This window comes from Dasypus novemcinctus, chromosome 7 (genome assembly GCF_030445035.2).
Source record: "Dasypus novemcinctus isolate mDasNov1 chromosome 7, mDasNov1.1.hap2, whole genome shotgun sequence".
In the NCBI taxonomy this organism is placed as follows: Eukaryota; Metazoa; Chordata; class Mammalia; order Cingulata; family Dasypodidae; genus Dasypus; species Dasypus novemcinctus.
This window is the reverse complement of record NC_080679.1, coordinates 111998586-112022647: the sequence shown is the minus strand read 5'-3', so window position 1 is coordinate 112022647 and position 24062 is coordinate 111998586.

The window sequence follows — 24062 nt, the reverse complement described above, 5'->3', positions numbered from 1 at the left end:
CCAGCATCCATGTGGAATCTAAGCCCCCTCTTGACATAGATGTGGCATGGACACAACCAATCCAAGGTCCACAGGATGGAGGAATACAGTAAGGATTAGAGTGGACTTACTGATATTCTATTCATGAAATATTGTGGTTAGTAATTGAAGAAAATGTGGCATTGGTGTGGAAAAAGTGGCCATGGTGGCTGCTGGGTGTGGGGAATGGGAGGAAGAGATGAGATGTGGAGGCGTTTTCAGGACTTGGAGTTGTCCTGGGTGGTGCTGCAGGGACAATTACTGGACATTGTAGATCCTCCCATGGCCCACTGGATGGAACATGAGAGAGTGTGGGCTATGATGTGGCCCATTGACCATGAGGTGCAGCAATGCCCAGAGATGAATTCACCAAATGTTATGGATTTGTCATGATGATGGGGAAGAGTGTTGCTGTGGGGGGAGTGGTGGGGTGTGGTGGGGGGGGCGGTGGGGGGTGAGTGGGGACCTCATATTTTTTTAATGTAATATTTTTTTAAAATGAATTTAAAAAAATAAAATTAAAATGAAAAATGAAAAAATCACAAACCACTTAAAAAAAAAAAAGAAAAAAAATAGTACTCTAATCATGGACCCGTTCTCAAAGAAGAGCCATTGATTCTAAATGAAAGAATTGCCATATGAATGTGCATTTATATGTTTAATGTTTTAAATTGTTTAAAGTATATTTGTAACATTTTTATGAAGTCAGTTTAATCTTTCGTTATTAATAGATGAGAAGCTATTGATTCAATCACTTCTGAGAAATAGGCTTCTACAGAAGGTAAAGGGAGGAGGTCCTTTGGCAGGTAAACTAATATCAGGTGAAATCAGTTGAGAGTGAAGAAAAGGGCTGTTGATTTAAGAAAAGAATCTCACCCTTACTTGCTAAATGATGCTTGCAATCCCTGGTATAGAATACTACTAGTATTTTCTGAGAAAATTTACTATGTAAATATGTCCCTGAAAGAGAATATACAAAGCAGAAGTGATTGAGAACAAATTTTGTAAGTGAGAAGAGAAAGCAGACTCGTGTTCATTGTTTCTATTAAGTGCTTTCTTGATGAGGGTATAATAAGTAAAAATTCAGAATAATGTTGACTGCACCAAGGAGAAATTGTCTATGTTGTGGTTGAGCTGAATCCAAACCCTGATACATAAAGTAAAGAATAGACAGGATTTATATTGTATTCAATTGATTGAGAGTCAGTTCATAAGTTACATGCTTGCAAGTCCCAAAAACAAGCAGCAGTAAAGGAAGCAGACTCCCACCAAGGTCCACTCTCTCCTTCCCTCCACAACTGTCATGGATACGAAGGGAAAGATATTGTGTGCTTGTGGTAGTCATTTTATTTATGAAAGAGAACTGAGATTTGATTGTAGAGGGACTACATGGACCCTGAGATAACTGCTTGGCCATTTACTACTTCAAACATATACTTTTGTTTAATTTCTCTCATTTTTCTTCCAACTAAAATGTAAGCTCCTTGGGCAGGAAAGTTATTCTCTACGCCTAGAAGAAACCTGACATATAGATGATACTCAAAAAAATTTATTGAATCACAGTCCTAAGTTCTTTCTCTACCTTATTAACCTGTCCTTCCCTTGTTTTCTTTCCTACCCAACTCTCATTTCTAACAGTGTTCCTTAGGTCCCACGGTGGAAAGGACAAACACTCAAACTAAATGTTCCTGCCTCTTCCTAAAACCGTGATTCTTTTGGCTCTGTCACAATTTGCACCTTGAATGGTGTTAAAAATCACTTTTAGGATCACTGAATGGAAAGCAATAGAAAGGTCGATGTGAATATACCACCGTTGTCTTAGGCCAGGTTTCCCAGAAGCAGATGCTGAAACAAAGACTTGTACACAAAGGATTTATCAGTAGAGTGCTCCCAGGAGAAACAGGGGCTTGCGAGACATAAAATAGGGAGGAAGAAAGCCAAACAAGAGTGCAATTTCAGGTGTCGTTCTAGCCTCAGCCAGATCCTACAAGGAGGTGTGAAGATTGAAGACTGATGCACTTGTTCTCCCTCCAGGCAAGGGATTGAACTTTTGTACCCTGTCATCCAGACCTCCTCTGGGGCTGTGTAAACCCAAGGTGCTTCCAGGAAGGTGACTTCAGGTGGCCAAGGGAAATTTCTGAGGAATGTTGTAGGTGTGAGCCATTAGCAACTAATACAAAGAAGCTAGGCATGGATGAATGAAAACAAGAAGAGCCACAGAGGGAAACTGATCCCAGCATTAGGTTATCTCCTAATGCCAAAAGCTCTTCTGAGCAAATGACTCATTTGTCACCTTCTGGTCTGCTTGGGGAAGATGGATACATGAACACACAATGAGTGACGCTATGGGTGCAGCTCTCATCCCAGTGTGCAGTTCACCTGGTGACTCATGCTTCCCCAAAGTTTTCAGGTTTGGGTTCTGCCCCCACAGATTTACATTTAGGTCATTACCGTTATAGGGAAGAATACCCAGTTAATTATTCTATACTTTTCTTGGCTTGGGCTAGAGACATACATTTTTTTTAATGTTTCCAAAATTAAGTTCTATGTGGTAAGGTGTGAAAATTAAAATGACACATTGTTAACTGTAATGTGCTCTGAAGTTTGGTTTCCTACCAATTACTGTAATCCAACTACCAACTTCGTACTGAGCAGATAAATGACGAAAATTATTATTTTTATGTTATTGAAACTATGAATAATCTCTAGCCTCTAATATGTAGTTCAAGAGAGATTTCTATAAATGATATGTTAAAGATGCCAATCCTTGCATGAGTATGTTAACATCTGTTCTTTTCTTTAATCCTTTTGACATTCTCATTACTATTTATGAAAAGTAACATTATTCTTGAGAAATGCAACTTTACTTAATTTTATTGTTCACTTAAATGTAAGCAACTATAGTCATATAGTTTTAATTATGTATATAATCATGTACATAAATGTATAATAATGCATACACATATATAAATATATGTGTCTAGAGGTCATTGTTATAGTAAACAATCAATATAAACATGCTTTAATTGGAAATAATTTTTAAATGTTATACTCTACAATGAACAAAAAACATGTCAAAGCCCATGGATCCTCACTATATTGTCTTTGTATGATTACAAAGTCAAAGTTATTGATTCAAGAATGTTAACCATCCTTTGCCCTTTGCAAACTAATATCATTGTTAATCTAATCCAGAGGGATAAGTAACAAGTAGGGAATGGAGAGGAACCTCTAGAAACGGGCATATTTACAAGTGGAAAAAAAACAGGTGTTAGAACTGAGCAGAAAGGCTAACTACTGAGGCCACTGATGGACAGCTGGCCTTGTATACTCCAACTAGGACAATATCACAATGAATGCACACAGTGACATTGTATTCATTGCACTCTTTATTAAAAATACAATTTTTTATATTTTTATAAAAATAGATTTTTTAAAAATAGATTTTTTCTCAAAAATAGTTAAAACTTCTCAGTCCTTATTGTTATATTGTTATAAATGTAAGTTATTTGGAAATTTCACTCACATGCAATATTTCATTTCCTGAAAATAATAGAAAAATTAAACATTGTCATCTATCTTCCTTGAAATAATATAAGGTTACTTTGTTGTTAATGTGAACACATACCTCAAATAACTAGGATTTTTAATACAGAGATGAATCTCTGACCAGCAGGGTAAAGATACAATATGTGATGATAACATTTTCAGTTAGCTAAGCCCCAGATTACTTGAATTCAAACAGAATATGAAGGGAACAAGGTAGCTGCTGGGAGTAAACTTACAGTAAGGAAAATAATTTGCTTTGGTGGACACGTAACATGCCTCAGGGCATTTCAAAATGTGAGCTATGTGACTAGAGAGGATCCCAGGATTGTGTCAGTCCAGAAGGTCTCCTGAATGTGTTTATCAAAGAGGTTAATTAGAATTAAAAGAGCACATACGGAGGACCTTCACTGTTTCCATATACTGCTAAGTGCTTCCCTCCAACATTCATCCACTCATGAAACACATACCTGATGAGCACAGGAAGGTAAATTATAACTCTGCTACAGATTCCCCAGCACTTTTCATTAACCATCAGATTCATGGTGGCTTTGTGTCTGGGTTATGTCCATTAGATTATATGCTCCAAAAGAGTAGGGACCTTGATTGGTTGTTCACTGCCCTGTCTCCAACATTGAAATGAGTGGTGGGGACAGAGCTCCTGGCGGATGTTTCTTTCTTCAACAGTGTTTGAATGGAACAGACCCAGGGACTAGTCCCCACACCTCTTTGGCATCAACCACCTTCCAACTGGTTCTCCAGTTGCAACCTCCAGGGCCAACTTCTCGGCCATCCCCTGCTTCCAGGACCAGCTAACACTGTTTTTTGTAGTTAGCTCCTCATTGTTGACCAATGATGACCTCCCAGATCTGTCAGAATTATTCTGTCAAAGTGGAGGCCTCTGTTAACTGCCTGGTCAACCTGCAGCTGCAAGCCTCCTATGCCTACCTCTCTCCCTGGGCTACTATTTTAACTACAATGATGCGGCCCTGAAGGGCGTGGACCACTTCTTCCACAAGTTGGTGAAGGAGAAGTGCAACAGCAGTGAGTGTCTCTTGAAGGTATAAAACCAGCACAGCAGCCGCACCCTCTTCCAGGATGTACAGAAGCTTTCCAAAGATGAGTGGGGTAAAACCCTGAGCACCATGAAGTTGCCCTTGTCCTGGAGAAGAGCCCAAACAAGGCCCTTTTGGATCTGCATGCCCTGGGATCGGCCATCACAGACCCCCTTCTCTGTGAATTCCTGGAGAACCATTTCGTAGATGAGGAGATGAAACGGATCAAGAAGATGGGTGACCACTTGACCAGCCTGTGCAGGCTGGCTGATCCTCAGGCTGGGCTGGACAAGTATCTCTTCAAAAGGCTTACCCTCAAGCATGACTAGGAGCCTCTGGAGTCCAGAGGCTTGGTGGGGGGCTCTATTCCCCAGGCATCCAGACTTCTGCCTGAGCCTCTCCAGCCAGGAGGCATCTTTCCAACTGCCATCTTGTAGCCATCTAACAAGCCCTGAAACAAGTATAAACAATAAAGCTTTTTGCAGCAAAAACAAATAAATAAATGGATGAATGAATGAATGAATTGTGGGGAGACACCTGTCATGATAAAATTGGTTGAAGGAACAAATTACCCACAATCACCATGAACAACTCTGTACATGAAATAAGGAGATGGTGATAAAAATCAACTACTGGGCAATGAATCCACAAATAAACAGAACTGATGGCTCCTTGGAACTTAAGTGATGGTTCCCTGAAGATGAAAGTGAAAGAGTAAGAGATGCATGACAAGAGTAGCATGACAAGGACTATTAAAACCAAGTGTATACAAACACAGTCTTAAGACTTAGACTTTGAAGGTACCTAGTTTATTGATCTCATAGGGATCAGCTCTGTAATATATAATAAATTACATTCTAATAATGCAAATTTTCTTCCCAACTTGCATTCATTGTGGTATAACATGTAATTCCTGAAGAGACCGACAGGACACAAAATAAGCAACTGCCAAGGAAACACTGGAACTGTGCTATGTGGGCAATAATTTTTGAAAACTAGACAGCTTGTCTCTAATGTTCTCACAGGTAATTTAGAATGTGTTCCTGGAAAGGGAATGTCACAGCAACATTATGACTCCCTCTTGAGGAAATGCTTTCAAACTCTTCTTCATAACACTTATGACAGGTGACATTCACCTACAGGGCACATTCTCAAAGAAATATCTATGTTTATTTACAGTTTGCATTATTCCATTTATAATTAATGGAACTAAAGGATTCACACTGAAATAAAAAAATATGAAAGTGACCTTATTATGTGGATAATTTTGAATCCACCCTATTTATTTTTAAATAGTAAATCACTGGGAATTCTCTTTCCATTCACGATGGAATATCTGGCACTGGATCCACTCTCCTACTGTAAATTACAATAAAACTGGACAAAATACATAAGACAACCATTTTTAGACATTGAGCAATAAGCAAAGCAGGACCATGATGCTTGAGAAAATACCAGTGCATATTCTCCCCACATTCACCATGATTTCTACCACACAGGAGGTAAAAACCAAGTAGAACAGTGAAGAAGCTGAGTTGAGGATCAGAAAGTTTGGAGATTAGGTCTGCTGAAGCATTTGGACTTTGTGGGGCGTAGTATCAGAGAAGCAGCAGCTCTGGGGGAAAGGGGTACAAGTGTTTATATGAGGACTCAGTGTAGTTCTTGACTAAGGTCTGAGGTGTCTATGAACAAAGCCAGACTCTGCAAGGTTAAGCAGACAGTGGTGGCTGTGGGATTGAGAGCTGAACAGAAATACAAGAGATGGAATAAGGCTGTGAGATATTAGAATTCTGGCCCAGTCAAAGTGGAGAGACCACGTATAGGCTATCTTTAAGAGTTAAGATCATGCGCTTAAGTAAGGAGCATGACCTAGGGCAGGAATTCTTAACCAGAGGTCCATGAGCTTGAAATGCAATTCAAAAAGACATTATTCTTATGGGGATGTGTTGGTGTGGGTGTGATATATTTATTAAATAATACACGGTATATTGTAGATTGAGTAAGGGGTCCGTGGTTTTCACCTGACTGGCAAAGGGGTCCATGGAACAATAAAGGTTAATAGCCCCTGACTTAGAGTAATAACCACTCACAAAACTGTAATAATCTCTCCTTAACAACAGATGGAAACTCAAATCTATAGGGAAAAAAAAAAAAGCACAGGAAAAGGTAAATCTGTGGATGCATACAAAAGATTATTTTTCCTTTTATTAATTTTATGACAAACGGTAAAATATTAACTCTAAGAAGATTATAACAAGGATACCTATTACAGTGAAAGAGATATAACTTAAAAACTCAATAAAAGAAATTAAAAGGTAATATTAAAATATTTAACTGATGTAAAATAAGTTAGAAAAGGAAGAACAGAGGAATGAAAACCAGATGAGACAAAGAGAACACAAATATCAAGGTGGTAGACATAAACCATGTATGTAAAAAGTATGTCAATTGTTTAGGAACTAAATACTCCAATTATAACTGACTAAAATAATCATTTAATTATACAGACACAGAGAAGAAAGTAAAAGGATAGAAAAAAGTGATATAACACAAAAATAGTAAGAATAATAAAGTGAGTGTAACTACATTGATATCAAAATAGACTTTAAGACAAAGAGTATTAGCAGAAAAAAGGAGGGATGTTTCATAATGATAAAAGAGTTAATTCATCAAGAACACATAACAATTGTAAATGTGCATGTATCTATTAATAGAGTTTCGAAATACAATAGAATTAATTGTATTAAACAAAAACTAATAGAATTAATGGGTGAAATAGACAAATCCACAATCTTAACTGGAGATTGAAACAGCAGTTTCAAATCAGTAGAATATAGAAAGATTTGAACATTATCAATCATCTTGACCCAATTAATATTTATAGAATGCTACATCTAACAATTGCAGAATACACTCCATTTTCAAGTACACTTGGAACTGTCTTCAAGAGAGACCACATGCTGGGTCATAAAACAAGGTTTAATGCCTTTTAAAGGACTGAAATTATAGACAGTACATTCTCTGGCCACAGCTGAATTAAGTTAGAAATGAATAATAAAAATGTCTGAAAATCACCAAATACTTAAAAATTAAACAAAACTATTCTTTTAAAAAACCCACCATGGGTCACAGAAGAATCATAGGGAATTTTTTAAAATGTGGTTTATCCATACAGTGGAATTTTATTCAACCATGAAAAGGGGTGGAGTTCTGATACATATGATAAAATGGATAGAACTTGAAGACACCATGTTAATTGAAATGAGTCAGATACAAAAGGACAAATATTGTATTATCCTTTCTAATATGAAACAATTAGAATAAGCAAACTCAGAGAGTCCAAATCTAGAATATAAGTTACCAGGAGACAGAGTCGGGACAGAGAATGGGAAGGTAAGGCTTAAAATATACAGGGTTCATATGTAGAATGATGGAAATGTTTTGGTAATGAATGGTGATAATGGTAGCACAACTTTGTAAATATAAATTAACAGCACTGAAATACATAGCTGAATGTGGCTAAAAAGGGGAAATATTAGTTGCATACATGAAAACAGAATAAATTTTTTAAAAATCCATACACAAGCAATGAACCCGAAGTTAAACCCTGGACTATAGTTAATAGCACAATTTTATGCTTTCATCAATTGTGACAATTGGTCCACACTAATGCAAGGCATTAATAATCAGGTGGTATTTGGGAATCCTTTATTATATGCACAATTGTTCTGTAAATCCACAACTTCTCCAATAAGAAAAAAAAAGAAAAGAAAAATCACAGGAAAAGTCAGAGGGAAATAAAGAATCTCAAACAATGTTAAGGAAAATGAAATATGTCAATGTCTGTTGGATGCTGTTAAAGAAAAATACAGCTTTAAATACTTATATTAAAAGAGAAAAGAGTAGTTTTAAAAAGCAAACATTTACTTTTCAACCTTAATAAGTACACAAAAGAAGAGTAAATTAAAACAAAAATAAGTAGACATAAGAAAAAAAGCAGAAAACAATGAAATAAAAAACAAAACTAAACAAATATAAATGAAAAAATGAAAATTTGCTTTTGAAAGATTTAATAAAATTATAAACTCTAGCAGGAATAAAAAGTTTTTTTAAACCAATCTACTAATTAACAAAATAGCATGCATCAGGAATGAAAGAGATCCTATTACTACAGAGTCTATAGATATTGCAAGGGTAATAAAGGAATGTTATAAACAATGCATCATAATTAATTCAACAAAATTAGATGACATAATCAAATATCTTCAAAAACTAAACTTATTAAAACACATGAAAGAGAAAGTCTAAATGGTCTTATATTTGTTAAAATAATCACATTTTAAAATAAGAATTTCCCACAAAGACAATCCAGCCCAGATAGTTTCATGGATGAACACTATTATATATCTCAGGCACATACAAAACTGATCTCATGAAAAATTTTCCAGAAAATAGAGGAAGAGAGACCACTCCCCAATACATATTGGGTGACCAGTCTAAACCTGAACTAAAAATTTATATACACATTAAAAACAAAAATAAAGAAATAAACAGCATAATAATTAAATAGAACATGGGAGTTAAACTATATTTACAGAAAATGATTGTACATGTAGAGATCCTAGAGCAAAAAAAAGTAGAACTAATAAGTGACTGTTGAGGGTAGGGGGAGAGAAGAAGAGAGATGATGTGGGGGCATTTTCAGGACTTGGAGTTGTCCTGGGTGTTACTGCAGGGACAGGTGCTGGACACTATATGTCATGCCATGGCCCACTAAGTGGACTGGGGGAGAGTGTAAACTACAATGTAAACCATTATCTATGTGGTGCAGCAGTGCTCCAAAATGTATTCACCAAATGCAATGATTGTGTCATGATGATGAAAGGGGTTGTTGATGTGGGAGGAGTGGGGTGAGGGGGGTGGGGCTATATGGGAACCTCATATTTTTTTAATGTAACATTAAAAAAAAGAAAGAAAGAAATAAAAATAAAAAATAAGTGACTTTGGTAACATACCAGTATACAAGATTAATATACAGAAATCAATTGTATTTCTAATATTGGTAAACAATTGAAAAAATTTATAAACCTATTCCATTTTAGTAATATCAGAAATAAAAAAGCTGCTTAGAAATTAATTTAATAAAAGATATATAGGGAAGTGGATGTGGTTCAAGCAATTGGGCTCCTGTCTACCATATAGGAGGTCCAGGGTTCTATTCCCTGGGCCTCCTGGTGAAGGCATGCTAGCCTGAGCAGAGAGCTGGCCCACAAGGAGTGCTGGCCCATGCAGGAGTGCTGGCCTACATGGAGAGCTGGAGCAGCAAGATGACGCAATAAACAGAGGCACAGAGAAGAAGCAATAAAAGACTTGGCAGACCAGAGAACTGAGGTGGTGCAAGAGATTGAACACCTCTCTCCCACCCGGAAAGTCCCAGGATTGGTTCCTGGTGCCACCTAAAGAGAAGACAAGCAGACACAGAAGAATGCACAGCAAATGGACACATAGATCAGACAGTGAGTGCAAAATCAAGGGGACAGGGGAGGAGAGATAAATAAATCATTTTTAAAAATTGATATATAAAACCTCTAAACTAAAAACCACAAAATGTGACTGAGAGAAATGAAAGAAGAATTAATTACATGGAGAGGTAGAGCATATTTATGCTTTGGAAATGTCAACTTTGTTAGATTTTTTTATTATTCTGAAATCACTCTATAGTTTTAATGCAATCCTGGGGAAAATTCCAAAATGTATTTTTGTTTAAAATGACCAGAGAGTTCTAAAATTTATATGAAACTCTAAAGGGCCTAAAACACCCAAAACAATCTTTAATAAGACCAAAGTTGGAGGATTAAAATTTGATTTCAAGACTTGTGTTAATAAAGATAGCATGGTATGGATATAAGTGTAGACAAATAGATAAGAGGAACAGAATAAAGTTCCTGTAATGCACTCACAATTAATGGGCAATTGCTTTTTTTTTTTTTTTTTTTTTTTAATTGTATAACAAGGAGAATCAATGGGGAAAGAAAAATCTTTTCAAAATGGCCCTGGAACAACTGAGTGAAAGTATTTTAAAAATAAACTGTTACTTGTAATTCATACCATATCTCCAAAATAATTAAAGGTGGATCATGTCATAGACCTAAACATAAAGCTACAATTATCAAGAATTTTGCGGAAAACACAAAGTCATATCAGGGGTGGAAAAGATTACTTAAAATGCAAAAGCGCTAACCATAAAACTACAAAAATGATTAGACTTCATCAAATTAAAAACTGCTGCTCATCAAATGACATAATTAAGACAAAAATGCAATACATAAACTGAAAAATTATTCATTTTACATATATCTGACAAAAATCTTGTATCCAGAAACAAGTCAATAATTAAAGGTTAAATACATAATAAAAAGTATGCAGAAAGCTTGAGCAGACACATCCCTAAGGAAGATAAAGGAATAACCGAAAGGATATGAAATGGTTGTTAATATTAATAATTACTGAGAATCATAAATTTAGATCTATGTGATATTACTTCACACCCACTATAATGGCTAATATAGATAAGGCTGACAACACCAATTATTGGGAAAGATGTAGGACAACCAATTTTTTCATATTTTACTAATGGGACTATAAAATGGTATAGTCATTTTGGAAAACTATTTAACAGTTTTGCTAACAAACATACCCCTACCATATTCCATTCCTTGATATTTATCCATCAGAAATTAGAACATATGTCTACAAAAAGATTTGTACAGGAATGTTCATTGAAGCTTAATTCATGATAGCCTTAAATTGAGATCACTGCAAAGGTTAATTGGCAGGAAAAAGCATAAACAATATGTGCTATATTCATATGATGGCATACTATACAGCAGTAAAAAATAATAAACTAATGAAACACACAACAACATGGATGAACCTCAAAATTATATGTTGAGGAACAGAAGCGATATGCCAAAATTACTGTGCTTTTACATAAAGCTCAAGAACAGGCAAAATTAATCTATGGTTATAGAAATAAGAAGAGATATTGCCTGAGGGTGTTGTGGATTGACTGGAAGGAAATAAGAGGGAATTTCTGGAGAAATAGAATATTCTATAACTTCATTAGGGAGGTAGTCATGTGAATGTATACATTGGTGAAATCTCCATTAAATTGCACACTTAACATGTGCATTTCACCATTTATAAACTTCGCTTCAATAAAGAAAATTAGCAAATCTCTTGCACATTTTGGTCATTCTACCATGATCGGACACCTTTTTTTCTTACCACAGACCAATGTGCCAGGATTGAGAATCAGGGTTGAGAATTACTGCCCACCAGCCAGCCCTTCCTGGAATCATTCAGAAGTGATTTGGACAATCTAAGAGCTAAGTTACATTAGCAGAGGCGTAGGAGAGGAGAAGCACTCCATTGTTCTATGGAATAGTCTCCTCTAAGCAACATGAAGCAGTTAATTCACCCTGCCAAAGATCTGTGGCAAGGTAAGGATAGAAATGGCTGGCATTGTCCACAGCATAAAAGGCTGTGAGCTGCCACCAATGGAAGTCACTATACATTTATTCAATCAAATATTTAATAGGTGTTAGACATGAATGCTGTTATAAATTGCTACACCATTTATATCTGTTTAGGCCCTGGGAATGCAATGGTAAGCTCTCTAATATCATGGAGTTTATATTCTAGTAGGGAAGACATAAATATCAAATCATCACACAAACGTACATGTATGCAAACACACACACACTAATATGCACTAGTTAGTACTACAAGTACTTATATAAGAGCAAAGAAGGGCATTACACAGAGCAATAGAGCTTAAAAAATAATAGAAACCTCTTCTATTTATTTCTTGCAACAGACCTATAAAATAATTGAAACCATTACCATTTCCACTAAACAGCTAAAGAACTTGAGGCAGTGAGAGGAAACGTAACTTTCCAACAGCCACCCAACTAGCTCGTGGCTGAACCAGAGATTTCATCCAGGCCTTCTTTCCCTAGGTCTTATGTCCTTAACCATGATGCTGCTGTGTATATCCACTAAGTCTGGAGGTTTAAGAAGATATTGATGAAAAGATTCTATTTAAGCTGAGACCTGAAGGATGAGTAGGAATCACATTTAAAAAAAAAAAAAATTTTTTGTTTTAGGCAGAGAAGACTGTGTGCAAATCTCCTGGTATGGTTGGTAGCATGCCAGAGGTGGTGGGCTAGAAAGCTATACATTTCTATTAACTCTATGCAAAATTAGAGAAGATTCTAAAGAAAATTAAATAAATCAGAAAAGAGAGATAACACTGACATTAAAACTCTATCAATTTGCACCCTTCGTAAAAGGCTTGAGGATAGGATCTTTCTTCAGTTCTGTGACCCATTCACCCCTGGATACACTACCATCCACTGATTGTTAGGTACTGTGAGTGCAGTGGCAATGAACCCTTGAGCAGGAATTTTCTTTTGTAATCCGGCTGAGGGAAGTTCTTTTCCCAACAACACCATTGTTCTATGGAAGAGTCTCCTCTAAGAAACGTGAAGCAGTTAATTCACCCTGCCAAACACAGCAGGGAGGCAGTGCCTTTTTCAAATATCAAATCAGTCCAATTTCATTTAGACTTAAATGATTTTTCTGGCCCCTCTCCATGTAGCTACCTCCGCAGTCAATTAGCAGTGTCACTTTTAATCTTCCATAGTTAGATCCTGGTCATTTCCCATTAGAGTTCTATTAAATAGCTTCTTATGCCCTGGCTGAACTGACTGCAGTGCAGTGTCTGCAGAAAGCACGCCAGCCATCATAATGTAGCTGGCATTTATTAAAGGTTAGATATTACCCATAACCTTAGGCACAAATTATGCTGCATTGCCTGAAGTTTCACTCCTGGATTTCCCTGCCACCGAAACCAAATGCTCCTGGAATACTCAGAATATGCCCAGATGGAAAGGTACCTTGAATTATGCATCTTAACTCTAACCACTTTAAACTCCATGGACTTTGCCTCAAGATCCAAAGATCCTGTTGTCATCAGGAGCAGAACGCCTGTATCTGGTGTCAATGCCAGTGGCTCTAACTAAGGTGGAGGTGTGGTCAGTAATAGAGGGCCCTGTCCTATAGTGACTTTACTGTGTTCATCTGAGTCTTGCAAATATGGCAACTATAGTTACAAAACTATGGAAAGGGAAGGAGAGCTAAAACAGAAAATTTGTATTTTCTAAGTGGAAATACAAGGGCAAAGTTAGAGTACCTCAAAACACATAGCAGATCCAAAATAGCACCCTCTAATAGGAAAAAAAAAAAAAAAAAAAAACATCAAGCCTGATGCCAGAAAGCACAGCTCCATGTTTGACATACCCAGGACTAACTATAGATGTGACCTTGACAGAATCACTTGATTCCATTGGGTCTGGTTGTCCTTGGTTAAATATAAGTAAGTATAGATAGGTTGCCTGACAAGTGACTTTAGCTGATCAGCACATACTATCTCATCAGCCGAGTGGGGAACTCAAAACTGGAATGTGTAGTAGGAGGCAGGGGAGACAAACAGAATGGCCCAGCACTCTCCAATTGGGCAGGGGCTCTCTGTGGAGACATTTCAGGCAGACTCGTCATACTCCTAGGTCCGAGGGACAGGGAGATGGCAGAGGCAACCCTGAAAGCTCTGACTCCTAAATAGATTTTTAGCAGCCTGTCTGAGGGGATAGAGATCCACAAACAGACAGAGTGGTATCAGCCATCATATGAACTGCCTCCCCCTTTTATCCATTCATCCGTAGGTTCATTAAGCACTTCTTATAAAGGATCCCTGCCTTTCAAGGGTTTAGAGTTTAATAGAAAAAAATCTTGGTGGCTTTGATCAGACAGTCCCAGAGAAAACCATGAAACTCAAGTTTTTACCTTTCCTTTACAAAGTTCTTGTGATTCTCCACAAATGCCCTGATACAAAGCTCCATCAATTCCTTCCTAGGCTGCCTCAAATACTCTTAATGTATAAACACCTAGAGTCAAATAGCAAATAAGACTCTTGGTTAGTGAGGGAGACTTGATCTGCTACTGAGCATTTCTCAAGAAATTCAGTTTCTTCTGTCTATCATGTCCAGAAACTCCCTCAAGACCATAAAAATTGTCCCAAGTCAAAGTGCTACTAGATCGATTTCAATAAAAGGTGAAGGCCATTTATAATAAGCTTATTAGCAAATAAATGCTAATGGTCTTGAAAACTATTTTCTTCAGTGTTTAAGCACAATTTCTGAAAACATCTTTGTTCTATAATTTCTCATCATTATTTTTTTTATACAGCCAAGAGAAATCAATGTAACGGAGCCAAATTGTGATCACTTTTATGTACTCAGGAAGATGGTAGAGGTAAAAATCCAGAGTAGTTTTGGAATTGAAGGAGATTTCTTAGAAGACACCTAAGAATGGATAGGTTGGATCTTGAAGGGTGGCGAAGAGTCAAATTAAATGAAAGTAAGGAAAAAAAGTTCCAGTAATGTAGCAATATGAGCAAAGCTTAGAGGCAAGACCCATTCTGATGACTGGCCAGAAGAGCTTTGACCTTCCTACTTCTCGCGAAGTCCAAATGCAGCAAAATATGAAAGATCCTTGGGGCAACTTTTCTATGCCATTTAAAGTGAAAATGGCTTCATTTATCACAGTCAGGGATGAAAAGTGTTTATTCTTAACATCGACTGTATTAAAGAGAAAAGTAGAGATAAAAACAAGGCATTGCTTTTCAACACAATGATATTAACACCTGTGCATATTTGAGAAGTGGTGCTATCCCGGCAACTTTGTAATATTTTATCCTTGTGTTAGTCTGAGTCCTTTGAGAAGCAGATGCTAAAATGTGATTAGACGTGTAAGAAATTTATTAGGGAGAATGCCTGTGAGAAAAATGAGGGAGGGAGCAGACAGAAGCTTGGAGAGCTGTCATACCATGATACCAGTCTGACCCTGAGTGAAGGAGAGAGAGAAGGACAGAAGGAGGAAGGTGGGGTGGAAGCCCTGTGGGCTGCAGTGCGGTTCAAAGGAAAGCTTGGCAAGGTGGCCAGAAAGTCCACAAGCCCGGGTCGGTGGTGAGAGAAGCCCCACGTCCCCCTGGAAAGGGCCTGCCTTAGGATCACCCTGCACTCAAATACTCTCTGGGAGGAGCCTGCAGAAAGCGTGGCCTCTGCACAAACACAGAAATGGGTTTCAGAGAGCAGCAGTGGAGACCCTCACTCAGTTCCACTCCCTGCAGCTGGAAATCGAGAGGCATATTCCCATGGTCACTGCAATCTTGAAATTAGACAGTGGGTCATACCAAGAGCAGGGGACACATGTGGCTCTCCTAAAACAATACTCATTTTGACCCAACAGGTTAACAATAATACTACCTAGCACTAGTAAAGTGCTTTATATAGTCCTATCTCTACTGCAAAGGAAGACTTACTATGCTAATTTTATAGAGGAAGAAGCCTAGTTCACACAATTAGTAAGATTAATCAATTGAATATTCATAATTGATAGGAACAGAGAATGCAAATGCAGGGTCACTGATGCTACATCCCACATGCTTCCCACTCCTTGTGCTGATTGAGGTAGATCACCAGTTTTCTGTGATAATTACTAGTACACAATTAGGGTAACACCCATGGAATAAGGTAATCTTTACCAGGAACTACCATCTCTAGGTCTAGGGAAGAAATGTCTTCAGGTTCCCTCTCTCCCCAGGGAATGAGTCCCCTGCACATATTCAATGCCACTCCTCCAGTTTCATCCAAGCACCTGGAGTCCCTGACCCTGTTCTTAGAAGATTTGTTTTAGATCATAATTACAGATTAAATTTCACATTTACTCAGCATCTATGCTACCAGCCCAACATTTCCTTTGCAGATAGCTATTTGCCTACAGTATCTTATTTATTTAATTGATTGCCTGTCTCAGTTTTCAGAGTAATTGTTTATCTCAAGTGGCATAACAGCATGCTCTGTTCCTATGCTCTGCTCTGGAAGAGAGCGCTGGCTGCGTGCAATAATTCAATGTCTCATTAAGGGAAAGAGACTGGAGCTTATCTCTGAAAACTCTCAGTCAAAGTACATGTTCCTCACAGCTTTGCAGATTTCATTTTTTCCTGGTGAATTTGCACACAGGGAGAGTGCTTGCTCCAGTCTAACTCAATCAAATACTTCAGGGAAAACATGGATTTCACAACTCTGTCTTCCATATGTTTAGCATCTTTCCCTTCAGAGATCATCATTTTTTTTTCTTTTTGCTGTTAACGATTTCATAAAGTCTAGGAGTTTCTTTTTTAATATTAGATGAGACTCTATCTCTAGTGTAGAGTATATGATACTCCATACATTTATCCTCCACGTGGAATCCCTGTTGTTCAAAGGTGGAAACACTGGCTATAATAATAAAGGTGTGTTAGATGGTATACTGCTGGACATGATGGTATACTGCTGGACATGTGTCACTTTACAGTTTTGCTCACTGTCTTAGTTTGGGTTCCCTCGGCAGTAAACTGCATGAAAAGGATTCAAGTGTAAGTAGTTTATCTGGGAATTATAGAGAACAATCCTATGGAAGAGATGGCTGCCAATAAATCAAGTGATTTTAAGCCAGTTCCCACAGGTGGGTGACCCAAGCTCAAATACCTGGGGAAACTCTGGGAAATAATGTAAAATGCACACCTCAGGACTATTCTACCCAGGAGTGAGGAAGCTGGTATTTGGTATTAGGGACCAAATCATAGCAGCCAAGAGTTGAAAGCTGCCCCAATGGGTTTTAAATTCTCTAGAACTTCTGACCTGACAACATGGTCTGCAAGGTCTACTACTCATCTGGGGGAACATCCCTCAGACACACTGGGGCAGATTTTGGCAGCTGAATAAGGGCCTAGGCACACTGAGATGGTAGGATCTGAGGGAACTGACAGTGCCTGCTTCTGTCCACCCATTCAAGGCTCATATCCACTTATGCTGTATGTTAACGCTATCCTGTCACTGCTTCTTCAAGCAAAGTTGTGGCCTATCAAAATTCATAAAAAGTAAATTTTTAAAGACTGACATCAGGAAGATTAGTGGGACATGCCACTGTCTCCACTACTGTGACTGGTGCTGCGTATGCAAATAATATTCATCATCTCCATCGTTCACTACCTAATCTAATTTACTAGACATCATTTACTACCTAGTCACCATATTTGATAGTGTAAGCTGCTTCTCAATGGAGTAACCTAGATCTTCTTCTAGATGAGTCTGACACCCTGCTTACCATACCCTTCTCACATTGAGAGCACCAAAATTGCCCATTTATTATATTACTGGGCATGGAAGTATCAGCAGGCACCCCAGTGAATCTCTTGGATTCTAATCATACACTTTCCAGCTACCCCGTATCTCATCATGAAAATCAGTGTCAATGTCTTCTGAAAGTATGGTAACTTTTTATTACCTAATATTCTTCTAAAATGAGAAGTCCAAAAAGAGAGTTAGCAGCTATGACTTTTGACTTAGTGTAAACTTATACAGGGTTCCCAGTAAAAACTTTACTTCCTTGGAAACTAGGACCTCTAGTCCAACAGACTCTGACGTTGTAGAGACAGGATGCACAAATTCTCAGAACTGGATTACTGGGACTAGTGGTAAAAAGGGTCCATTCTACTTCCTCCGCTTGGTTCCTAGATCTGCGCATCCTACCTATCAATAATTAGGCACCAAGATTTCAAAGTATGTACTACATCCAAAGGTCCCAGCCTCCCAAGCTGCTGCTACACTTTGAAGAGGTCTTCCCAACTTTCTCTCAGGCCTGCAGTGTCTGAGCAATGGCAGTATATGGAAAGACCAGAGTACTCCATGGTCATATATATATTACATTTTTTTGCCACAAAGTAAGTCCCTTCATCTGAGGTAAGTTTTGGGGATCTTCAAAAACATCAGATACTCTATGAGCCCTTATATGGAGGTGCTGGCTCAGACACTTCAGAAAGGGTCACTGTAATGGATTTTGGTTTCTAATATTAGGAAAGATCACTTATATCCAACAGCCCTTGGAAGTTCTGGGTTTCTCCTTTCCTCAATGTAAACAATCATAGTATCCTTTGGGGAAGAATGGGGAAAATTGCTACTGTATATATTTGTTGTGGCATTACAGGATTGTCCCTTTCAGGGAGCCAGCCTACCCTTTGCTCAGATCTGAGAACTGGCTCAGGTCTGGCATCTAGGTGAAATAGTGTCCATTTTGTAATGCAGTGACTGGTATTATTATCCTTTGGTTCACTTACTATTAATTTGCTTTTGTTCTGTATGTCAAGCAGTACCCTTGTTAGTTGTCCATCTATCTTGTTTTTGCTCTTGGAAACACGGTTGATTCTAGCCATTGACACAGATCCTGCAGGTCACGATCCCAGGCCTCAGGCTCCCATTTCTTCTATATCAGGTCCTGACTTTTAGGGCAGCTATGTAATTTGCAGGGTGTAGTGCAAAATAAACATGCAGAGCCCTGAGTTCAAAAAGCAGGGGAGGCATTCCATTAAAGGTATTAAAATGCAAGCCATTTTCCTTTTTTCTGCGGTCTATCTCTCAACTTATGGTATTTTTCTCTGGTATTTGATGTCATTCTTATTCATTAAAATTGAAGCTATTCACATGAATTTTACTGTTCATCTTTGTATTGTACAAGGCCAGTTTTAAATGCAAACATCAGAGCATTCTAATACGTGGAATCATTAAAATGACAATTTGTATTTTGTGGTTCATACATGTATGTATGAGCATTTCATTCTTACCAGAACAATGGAAATGCAGCACAAAAATAACTCAGCTGTTTTTATTTCAGTTCTTGATAAATGTACATTCTACTAACACTACCTTTAGCTTACTGATAAGAAAAGAATGACTAAAAGGAAAAGAAATCAAGAGCTCCCTATTTCTCTTTCCTTCTATGTCATCATTTTCAGTGTAAGTGTTTGGCTAAACCAGGGAAATAACATGAATAAGAAAGTATATGATAGGGCTCCTTCGTCATTTATGTTTCTGTGAAATATTATAAATATACACCTAGAATTATCCCCCATGAATGACAGTGAGCTGGGACATTTAGTCACAATTTCCAAGAGTCATTGATTGAGAGTGCTTCTCAGGGGGGTTATTCCCAATACTTATGGCCTGTCATGAGGTGCAAGGGTAGCACAGCCTTCTGCACTTCCAGAAAATGCCCTCAGAAACAGGATATAGAAGCTGACAATTGGAAATCATCCAGAACACCTTGAAATGGTGGACTCTAAGGCAGGGATTCTTAACCAGGGGTCCATGAAAAGATTTCAGGGGGTCTGTGAGCTTGAATTGAAAAAAAATCAACTTTCAATCTTTATTTGCTCTGACCTCTAACTGAAATCTAGCATTTCCTTCACTTATGAATGTTTACAATAAATAAATTACAATAGTATTCATTTCACCTGACTGGCAAAGGGATCTGTGGAACAAAAAATGTTAAGAGCCCCTGCTCTAAGGGATATGGATGGAATACAAACATCTACTAAACTCATAGTTGGAAGGACAAAGATATTAAATCCCTTTGATTTAAATTAAATGGTATAACCCATCCTGGCTCACATTCTGCTGCCTTCTTTGAGAATTAAAATTGTACAAAAAGTCTGGATTTTCCACGAGCACTCTCTTAAAGGACTCTTGCTTCATTTAGTCTGCAATAAACTTAATGACTAGGGAGAATCTAGCTTTGGAGACAGCCAGGCTGAAATTCAAATATTCGTTTTCCTGTTTGAATCTGTAGTTTTGGACAAGTTGCTAAAAGCTAGAAAACTCAAACTTCTTGCCCATAAAATAGGAATAATAGTATCTACCTCAGAACAGTTATTGTGATGAATAATGAGATGGTATATTTAAAGAGTTTAACACAATGCCTGGCATATAGTAAGCCTTCATTAATTAGTAAACCAAGAGCATTCAAAGGTAATTTAGAATTTGCATTGGAGTAATACTTTGTGTTTTCCCAAACTTTGACAAGGCCTCTCTGCCAAGTCACATATGGGCTGATCTAGTTATCTAGTTGTTTGTATTCTGTTTTTTCACCTTTCTACCTTTATTTACTTTCTGTCCCTGGAAAATGTCCCGTATCTCCTGCTTCAGTGGGCTCTCCTGTCTTCCAAATTTTAGTTTCCTGTCGGGATGGCCAATGGATGAAGGGGAAGGAAGTCAGAGAACCAGAGGCAATGAGGTCAAGGTATTTCCTGCCCATGATCCCCTTTCTGGGTCATTATGTGTTGGCTGTATCCCTCTATTAAGTGTCACAACTGCTGACAGGTAAATCTCTTCATACACCTTCTCTGTGGGCTTCAATACCTGCTTGCTCCCCTTGTCCTTTCAGATGTGGGAGTGTACTGGTTCCCTCTTTTACTGTGCTCTACGGTATTTCATTATTCTCCATTGGTTTCCTCACCACATCTTTGTATATAATCCCTCTTCAGTGATACCCAGTTGGAGCATGCCATCTCCTTCCTGCCAGGATCCTCACTAAGATTCTAACAAATGAGCAAACTCACATGGACCACATAGGAATGATGGGTATGTGTGTCAGAGGAAGGGGCAGGAGTGTGTGTAGGTACAGGCACTGGATTCACTGCATTAGGTGCACACACACACACATACACAGTCATGTGCTATGGGTGAGAAAAACTTTGTATAAGGACATGCCTCCATCAGGAGTTCTCAGTCTATTTTCAGCTAAGGAGGTATCCTCACTTCTGTGAGTATCTCTCTTTCACCATGCCAGTGATTCTCAAGTGTTTCGTAGTAGTATTTTGGAATAAATGGATTTAAAAGAGATTTTCAAGTTTTCCCAGGAGGTTCTGACATGGCCCTTCTTCTTCTAAACTAATTGGGTAATTTAATTCAAATGTTAAATTAACCAATGCCTCGACAAGTCATGGAATCTTACATAATTTATATAAGACAAGAAGTTCACTATTCCATGGGACTATCAAATATAAGAACTGTGGGTATAAAATCCATCACCTTCAGGACAATTTAGACCCCTGAGATTGTTCAGCACCTTGGCTCTTGTGGGGTTTTATGGGCATATTTACTGTGACTGAATTTCTATGGTCTGACTCCCATACGAGATAATAAACTGCCATTCAGTAGGAAACATGTCTTCAACTCCTTTTGTTCCCCTCTAGGTAGGGAAGTGTTGAAAATCAGAGACACTGGAAATAAAGGTCATTTTATTGGGAAGTTACTGAGAGTCTTCTCATCTAGTCCCACCGTACTAGATGAAGTTTGCCTGATACACATGCTTGGCGCTCTGCACCTCTCTCTGTTGACGTGCAGCTCCCTTGTTCAGTGTCTGTCTTCTTTAGCAGTCTGTGAGCTCCAAGATATTATTCATGGATCTCCAGGAAATCACTATCTAGGGGTATTGTTACCATTGTGCCTTAAACCAAGTAGGCTCATATATGTTAACTAGATGAATTTAAAAACAAATGCCCACCTAGCCTTTCAGAAGTTAGAGTTTTCACCTGGGGACCTTTTCCCCCTGAGAATATGGAATGGAAATGAAGTATAAAATAAATATTTGTGGCTTTGAGTCTTATGTACCTGAATTTAAATCCCAATTTAGCTACCTTTTAGCATCCTTTGGGGTGTTTATCATCTGTAATACTGAGGCATGGTTAAAAGAGATTTTAAGTGTAGTATTTATTTTATATATGCATATTATTATAATACGTTTAAAACGAGATTTTGCAAATGCCCAACAATGAATTACAGCTATCAATTCTACTCAGTAAAAGCAGTAAGTGTCCTAAAGGCGAGGGACAGGGACCTGATTCCCCAAACTGTCCATTCTAAGAAGCCTGCAAAATAAGGAAGTTTGAGGGGAATTATATGAATATCAAAACCCATGCATGACGCAGTAGAAATCATTCTTCTGGACACTGAAAATCTGATTTTAGGAACCTCTGATCCTGTTGTTTCCTGCCTCTTTAAATCATTTATCCTTTTAGACAGCTCTTTTTAGCCGCTGATGTTTCTCACCAGGTTAGGTTTATGCCCGCTTTCCTGTATGACCTCCACAGGCTGTTTACATAGAGCCACATAGAGAAAGCAAGGAAAGACCTCATGCGAAAAAAAGGGTAAACTGGTCTTGTAACCCAAGACTACATATCCAACAAGAGGAAATGGTACATACGAAGATGATTTATATTTGGAAATTAAAGTCGATCACTTGCCACATTCATGTATTAAATACAATCTTTAGCTTTAGTGCTCAAAAAGGATGGTGTTATAGTCTTGACAATTAGAGGGAAAACAGTTTTATACAATTTACCATATAGTGTGAAATGAGAACAAAGTGTATAACAAGGTCATTCTATCCATAAAGCAAGTGCACAGACTATTGCCTAGCTGAGGGCAAGATGTCTAATCTCACTGTGAGTCTATGAAAGAGGCCAATCATTCCCACATATTTCCACTGTCCAGCACTTGTTTTGGACACTTTTGCTTTGCTCCCATTGCTTCTCTCACTCCACACTCCATGCCATATTCCTCTGCATTTGCAGCACCACTCCCTCTCCCAAAAACGCTGGCTCCCTCATCTGTTTCCTCATTGTTTTTGCTCATTGGTTTCTCCCCCATTGTCTGCTCGTTTTTTGCTTGTTGTCTGCTCGTTGTCTGTTTTGTTTTGTTTTGTTTTTAGGAAGCACTGGGAACCAAACCTGGGACCTCCCATGTGGGAGCCGGGAACTCCATTGCTTGACCCACATCCACTGCCTCGCAGCACCACTTTTTAAATATTTTCCAATATTCTATTTAATTCTCTCCATCAACCAAACTCCTGGCTTGCCTAGAATTTGCCTTCTTTTCCTGATTCCTCCATCAATCCCTGAAAATTCTCTCAACCCAATATTTTTAACAAATTTAGTTTATGAAAGCCATGTAGTAATGGATAGAAGCCCATGCTTCAGAACCTGGTAGGTTTGGTTTGAATCCATGGATATAGGGTGTAGGGATTTCTATTTAGCTGAGTTAGTAGAAGATGTGATAGATCCTAGGTATGGAGATGAGGAAAAGGGTAATCACCTTCTGGGGTTCATTAGATAATGTGTGTAAAGTGCCTGACATACACTCAGCACATGGTATCTTCTAAGGTTTAAACAAATATTACTTCATTCATTTCTTGCTTTTCTGTGGGAAATTTTTTCACCCCCTTTTAAGTGCTTAACTTTTCTGATTTTGTTCTTTCTTTCTCTACATGTGTCTTTTCCTAAAATTGCAAAAAACATGGAAGCATGCTCTTGGTATTAATGACTACATTACATCTTCCCATGCTCAGCTGAACAGAAATCCCAACATCCCGTAGTTCAATGGAGTATGCAGAGAAGAGTTTGCAAATGTCAGAAGCATCAGGATCAACAATATTAGGTTGGAGGTA